Here is a 7,845-nt window from a genome sequence, read left to right as displayed (position 1 = left end):
CCCTCTCAAACTCCCCTGTTAGCCGCCCTGTTTGCTGCCGCTGTACCGCTGCCTGGCTGGGCGGCCGCTTTTATGGGCACCTTGATCAGCCAAGCCCCGCCCCCTACTCAGGGCTCGGAGTCCTTCCCAGCACCCAGCCCCTGCCGGCCCCTACAAACCAACAAACGAGAACACACAAGACCAACAAGGACAGATGCAAATACAGGTACCTTCTCCTACAATGAGAACTCCCTCTCAAACTCCCCTGTTAGCCGCCCTGTTTGTTTGCTGCCGCTGCTCGCAGCTGTACCGCTGCCTGGCTGGGCAGCCGCTTTTATGGGCCCCTTGATCAGCCAAGCCCCGCCCCCTACTCAGGGCTCGGCGTCCTTCCCAGCACCCAGCCCCTGCCGGCCCCTACAAACCAACACACGAGAACACACAAGACCAACAAGGACAGATGCAAATACAGGTACCTTCTCCTCCAATGAGAACCCCCTCTCAAACTCCCCTGTTAGCCGCCCTGTTTGCTGCCGCTGCTCGCAACTGTACCGCTGCTTGGCTGGGCGGCCGCTTTTATGGGCCCCTTGATCAGCCAAGCCCCGCCCCCTACTCAGGGCTCGGCGTGCTTCCCAGCCCCTGCCGGCCCCTACAAACCAACACACGAGAACACACAAGACCAACAAGGACAGATGCAAATACAGGTACCTTCTCCTCCAATGAGAACTCCCTCTCAAACTCCCCTGTTAGCCGCCCTGTTTGCTGCCGCTGCTCGCAGCTGTACCGCTGCCTGGCTGGGCGGCCTCTTTTATGGGCCTCTTGATCAGCCAAGCCCCGCCCCCTATTCAGGGCTCGGCGTCCTTCCCAGCCCCTGCCGGCCCCTACAAACCAACACACGAGAACACACAAGACCAACAAGGACAGATGCAAATACAGGTACCTTCTCCTCCAATGAGAACTCCCTCTCAAACTCCCCTGTTAGCCGCCCTGTTTGCTGCCGCTGCTCGCAGCTGTACCGCTGCCTGTCTGGGCGGCCGCTTTTATGGGCCCCTTGATCAGTGAAGCCCCGCCCCCTACTCAGGGCTCGGCATCCTTCCCAGCCCCTGCCGGCCCCTACAAACCAACACACGAGAACACACAAGACCAACATTACTGATGCAAATACAGGCACCTTCTTCTCCAATGAGAACTCCCTCTCAAACTCCCCTGTTAGCCGCCCTGTTTGCTGCCGCTGCTCGCAGCTGTACCGCTGCCTGGCTGGGCGGCCGCTTTTATGGGCCCCTTGATCAGCCAAGCCCCGACCCCTACTCAGGGCTCGGCGTCCTTCCCAGCCCTTGCCGGCCCCTACAAACCAACACACGAGAAAACACAAGACCAACAAGGACAGATGCAAATTCAGGTACCTTCTCCTCCAATGAGAACTCCCTCTCAAACTCCCCTGTTAGCCGCCCTGTTTGCTGCCGCTGTACCGCTGCCTGGCTGGGCGGCCGCTTTTATGGGCCCCTTGATCAGCCAAGCCCCGCCCCCTACTCAGGGCTCGGCGTCCTTCCCAGCACCCAGCCCCTGCCGGCCCCTACAAACCAACACACGAGAACACACAAGACCAACAAGGACAGATGCAAATACAGGTACCTTCTCCTCCAATGAGAACTCCCTCTCAAACTCCCCTGTTAGCCGCCCTGTTTGCTGCCGCTGTACCGCTGCCTGGCTGGGCGACCGCTTTTATGGGCCCCTTGATCAGCCAAGCCCCGCCCCCTACTCAGGGCTCGGCGTCCTTCCCAGCCACTGCCGGCCCCTACAAACCAACACACGAGAACACACAAGACCAACAAGGACAGATGCAAATACAGGTACCTTCTCCTCCAATGAGAACTCCCTCTCAAACTCCCCTGTTAGCCGCCCTGTTTGCTGTCTCTGCTGGCAGCTGTACCGCTGCCTGGCTGGGCGGCCGCTTTTATGGGCCCCTTGATCAGCCAAGACCTGCCCCCTTCTCAGGGCTCGGCGTCCTTCCCAGCCCCTGCCGGCCCCTACAAACCAACACACGAGAACACACAAGACCAACAAGGACAGATGCAAATACAGGTACCTTCTCCTCCAATGAGAACTCCCTCTCAAACTCCCCTGTTAGCCGCCCTGTTTGCTGCCGCTGCTCGCAGCTGTACCGCTGCCTGGCTGGGCGGCCGCTTTTATGGGCCCCTTGATCAGTGAAGCCCCGCCCCCTACTCAGGGCTCGGCATCCTTCCCAGCCCCTGCCGGCCCCTACAAACCAACACACGAGAACACACAAGACCAACAAGGACAGATGCAAATACAGGTACCTTCTCCTCCAATGAGAACTCCCTCTCAAACTCCCCTGTTAGCCGCCCTGTTTGCTGCCGCTGTACCGCTGCCTGGCTGGGCGGCCGCTTTTATGGGCCCCTTGATCAGCCAAGCCCCGCCCCCTACTCAGGGCTCGGCGTCCTTCCCAGCACCCAGCCCCTGCCGTCCCCTACAAACCAACACACGAGAACACACAAGACCAACAAGGACAGATGCAAATACAGGTACCTTCTCCTCCAATGAGAACTCCCTCTCAAACTCCCCTGTTAGCCGCCCTGTTTGCTGCCGCTGTACCGCTGCCTGGCTGGGCGGCCGCTTTTATGGGCCCCTTGATCAGCCAAGCCCCGCCCCCTACTCAGGGCTCGGCGTCCTTCCCAGCACCCAGCCCCTGCCGGCCCCTACAAACCAACACACGAGAACACACAAGACCAACAAGGACAGATGCAAATACAGGTACCTTCTCCTCCAATGAGAACTTCCTCTCAAACTCCCCTGTTAGCCGCCCTGTTTGCTGCCGCTGTACCGCTGCCTGGCTGGGCGGCCGCTTTTATGGGCCCCTTGATCAGCCAAGCCCCGCCCCCTACTCAGGGCTCGGCGTCCTTCCCAGCCACTGCCGGCCCCTACAAACCAACACACGAGAACACACAAGACCAACAAGGACAGATGCAAATACAGGTACCTTCTCCTCCAATGAGAACTCCCTCTCAAACTCCCCTGTTAGCCGCCCTGTTTGCTGTCTCTGCTGGCAGCTGTACCGCTGCCTAACTGGGCGGCCGCTTTTATGGGCCCCTTGATCAGCCAAGACCTGCCCCCTTCTCAGGGCTCGGCGTCCTTCCCAGCCCCTGCCGGCCCCTACAAACCAACACACGAGAACACACAAGACCAACAAAGACAGATGAAAATACAGGTACCTTCTCCTCCAATGAGAACTCCCTCTCAAACTCCCCTGTTAGCCGCACTGTTTGCTGCCGCTGCTCGCAGCTGTACCGCTGCCTGGCTGGGCGGCCGCTTTTATGGGCCCCTTGATCAGCCAATCCCCGCCCCCTACTCAGGGCTCGGCGTCCTTCCCAGCACCCAGCCCCTGCCGGCTCCTACAAACCAACACACGAGAACACACAAGACCAACAAGGACAGATGCAAATACAGGTACCTTCTCCTCCAATGAGAACTCCCTCTCAAACTCCCCTGTTAGCCACCCTGTTTGCTGCTGCTGTACCGCGGCCTGGGTGGGCGGCCGCTTTTATGGGCCCCTTGATCAGCCAAGCCCCGCCCCCTACTCAGGGCTCGGCGTCCTTCCCAGCACCCAGCCCCTTCCGGCCCCTACAAAACAACACACGAGAACACACAAGACCAACAAGGAGAGATGCAAATACAGGAACCTTCTCCTCCAATGAGAACTCCCTCTCAAACTCCCCTGTTAGCCGCCCTGTTTGCTGCCGCTGCTCGCAGCTGTACCGCTGCCTGGCTGGGCGGCCGCTTTTATGGGCCCCTTGATCAGCCAATCCCCGCCCCCTACTCAGGGCTCGGCGTCCTTCCCAGCACCCAGCCCCTGCCGGCTCCTACAAACCAACACACGAGAACACACAAGACCAACAAGGACAGATGCAAATACAGGTACCTTCTCCTCCAATGAGAACTCCCTCTCAAACTCCCCTGTTAGCCACCCTGTTTGCTGCTGCTGTACCGCGGCCTGGGTGGGCGGCCGCTTTTATGGGCCCCTTGATCAGCCAAGCCCCGCCCCCTACTCAGGGCTCGGCGTCCTTCCAGCACCCAGCCCCTTCCGGCCCCTACAAAACAACACACGAGAACACACAAGACCAACAAGGAGAGATGCAAATACAGGAACCTTCTCCTCCAATGAGAACTCCCTCTCAAACTCCCCTGTTAGCCGCCCTGTTTGCTGCCGCTGCTCGCAGCTGTACCGCTGCCTGGCTGGGCGGCCGCTTTTATGGGCCCCTTGATCAGCGAAGTCCCGCCCCCTACTCAGGGCTCGGCGTCCTTCCCAGCACCCAGCCCCTGCCGGCCCCTACAAACCAACACACGAGAACACACAAGACCAACAAGGACAGATGCAAATACAGGTACCTTCTCCTCCAATGAGAACTCCCTCTCAAACTCCCCTGTTAGCCGCCCTGTTTGCTGCCGCTGCTCGCAGCTGTACCGCTGCCTGGCTGGGCGGCCGCTTTTATGGGCCCCTTGATCAGCCAAGCCCCGCCCCCTACTCAGGGCTCGGCGTCCTTCCCAGCCCCCAGCCCCTGCCGGCCCCTACAAACCAACACACGAGAACACACAAGACCAACAAGGACAGATGCAAATACAGGTACCTTCTCCTCCAATGAGAACTCCCTCTCAAACTCCCCTGTTAGCCGCCCTGTTTGCTGCGGCTGCTCGCAGCTGTACCGCTGCCTGGCTGGGCGGCCGCTTTTATGGGCCCCTTGATCAGCCAAGCCCCGCCCCCATTCTCAGGGCTCGGCATCCTTCCCGGCCCCTACAAACCAACACACGAGAACACACAAGACCAACAAGGACAGCTGGAAATACAGGTACCTTCTCCTCCAATGAGAACTCCCTCTCAAACTACCCTCTTAGCCGCCCTGTTTGCTGCCGCTGCTCGCAGCTGTACCGCTGCCTTGCTGGGCGGCCGCTTTTATGGGCCCCTTGATCAGCCAAGCCCCGCCCCCTACTCAGGGCTCGGCATCCTTCCCAGCCCCCGCCGTCCCCTACAAACGAACACACAAGACCAACAAGGACAGATGTAAATACAGGTACCTTCTCCTCCAATGAGAACTCCCTCTCAAACTCCCCTGTTAGCCGCCCTGTTTGCTGCCGCTGCTCGCAGCTGTACCGCTGCCTGGCTGGGCGGCCGCTTTTATGGGCCCCTTGATCAGCCAAGCCCCGCCCCCTACTCAGGGCTCGGCGTCCTTCCCAGCTCCTGACGGCCCCTACAAACCAACACACGAGACCAACAAGGACAGATGCAAATACAGGTACCTTCTCCTCCAATGAGAACGACCTCTCAAACTCCCCTGTTAGCCGCCCTGTTTGCTGCCGCTGCTCGCAGCTGTACTGCTGCCTGGCTGGGCGGCCGCTTTTATGGGCCCCTTCATCAGCCAAGCCCCGCCCCCTACTCAGGGCTCGGCGTCCTTCCCAGCCCCTGCCGGCCCCTACAAACCAACACACGAGACCAACAAGGACAGATGCAAATACAGGTACCTTCTCCTCCAATGAGAACTCCCTCTCAAACTCCCCTGTTAGCCGCCCTGTTTGCTGCCGCTGCTCGCAGCTGTACCGCTGCCTGGCTGGGCGGCCGTTTTTATGGGCCCCTTGATCAGCCAAGCCCCGCCCCCTACTCAGGGCTCGGCGTCCTTACCAGCCCCTGCCGGCCCCTACAAACCAACACACGAGACCAACAAGGACAGATGCAAATACAGGTACCTTCTCCTCCGATGAGAACTCCCTCTCAAACTCCCCTGTTAGCCGCCCTGTTTGTTTGCTGCCGCTGCTCGCAGCTGTACCGCTGCCTGGCTGGGCGGCCGCTTTTATGGGCCCCTTGATCAGCCAAGCCCCGCCCCCTACTCAGGGCTCGGCGTCCTTCCCAGCCCCTGCCGGCCCCTTCAAACCAACACACGAGACCAACAAGGACAGATGCAAATACAGGTACCTTCTCCTCCAATGAGAACTCCCTCTCAAACTCTCCTGTTAGCCGCCCTGTTTGCTGCCGCTGCTCACAGCTGTACCGCTGCCTGGCTGGGCGCCCGCTTTTATGGGCCCCTTGATCAGCCAAGCCCCGCCCCCTACTCAGGGCTCGGCGTCCTTCCCAGCCCCTGCCGGCCCCTTCAAACCAACACACGAGACCAACAAGGACAGATGCAAATACAGGTACCTTCTCCTCCAATGAGAACTCCCTCTCAAACTCCCCTGTTAGACGCCCTGTTTGCTGCCGCTGCTCGCAGCTGTACCGCTGCCTGGCTGGGCGGCCGCTTTTATGGGCCCCTTGATCAGCCAAGCCCCGACCCCTACTCAGGGCTTGGCGTCCTTCCCAGCCCTTGCCGGCCCCTACAAACCAACACACGAGAAAACACAAGACCAACAAGGACAGATGCAAATACAGGTACCTTCTCCTCCAATGAGGACTCCCTCTCAAACTCCCCTGTTAGCCGCCCTGTTTGCTGCCGCTGTACCGCTGCCTGGCTGGGCGGCCGCTTTTATGGGCCCTTGATCAGCCAAGCCCCGCCCCCTACTCAGGGCTCGGCGTCCTTCCCAGCACCCAGCCCCTGCCGGCCCCTACAAACCAACACACGAGAACACACAGGACCAACAAGGACAGATGAAAATACAGGTACCTTCTCCTCCAATGAGAACTCCCTCTCAAACTCCCCTGTTAGCCGCCCTGTTTGCTGCCGCTGTACCGCTGCCTGGCTGGGCGGCCGCTTTTATGGTCCCCTTGATCAGCCAAGCCCCGCCCCCTACTCAGGGCTCGGCGTCCTTCCCATCACCCAGCCCCTGCCGGCCCCTACAAACCAACACACGAGAACACACAAGACCAACAAGGACAGATGCAAATACAGGTACCTTCTCCTCCAATGAGAACTCCCTCTCAAACTCCCCTGTTAGCCGCCCTGTTTGCTGCCGCTGTACCGCTGCCTCGCTGGGCGGCCACTTTTATGGGTCCCTTGATCAGCCAAGCCCCGCCCCCTACTCAGGGCTCGGCGTCCTTCCCAGCACCCAGCCCCTGCCGGCCCCTACAAACCAACACACGAGAACACACAAGACCAACAAGGACAGATGCAAATACAGGTACCTTCTCCTCCAATGAGAACTCCCTCTCAAACTCCCCTGTTAGCCGCCCTGTTTGCTGCCGCTGTACCGCTGCCTGGCTGGGCTGCCGCTTTTATGGGCCCCTTGATCAGCCAAGCCCCGCCCCCTACTCAGGGCTCGGCGTCCTTCCCAGCCACTGCCGGCCCCTACAAACCAACACACGAGAACACACAAGACCAACAAGGACAGATGCAAATACAGGTACCTTCTCCTCCAATGAGAACTCCCTCTCAAACTCCCCTGTTAGCCGCCCTGTTTGCTGTCTCTGCTGGCAGCTGTACCGCTGCCTGGCTGGGCGGCCGCTTTTATGGGCCCCTTGATCAGCCAAGACCTGCCCCCTTCTCAGGGCTCGGCGTCCTTCCCAGCCCCTGCCGGCCCCTACAAACCAACACACGAGAACACACAAGACCAACAAGGACAGATGAAAATACAGGTACCTTCTCCTCCAATGAGAACTCCCTCTCAAACTCCCCTGTTAGCCGAACTGTTTGCTGCCGCTGCTCGCAGCTGTACCGCTGCCTGGGTGGGCGGCCGCTTTTATGGGCCCCTTGATCAGCCAATCCCCGCCCCCTACTCAGGGCTCGGCGTCCTTCCCAGCACCCAGCCCCTGCCGGCTCCTACAAACCAACACACGAGAACACACAAGACCAACAAGGACAGATGCAAATACAGGTACCTTCTCCTCCAATGAGAACTCCCTCTCAAACTCCCCTGTCAGCCACCCTGTTTGCT

Source organism: Chrysemys picta, unplaced genomic scaffold (assembly GCF_011386835.1).
Source record: "Chrysemys picta bellii isolate R12L10 unplaced genomic scaffold, ASM1138683v2 scaf1, whole genome shotgun sequence".
NCBI lineage: Eukaryota > Metazoa > Chordata > Testudines > Emydidae > Chrysemys > Chrysemys picta.
This window is presented reverse-complemented; position numbering follows the sequence as displayed.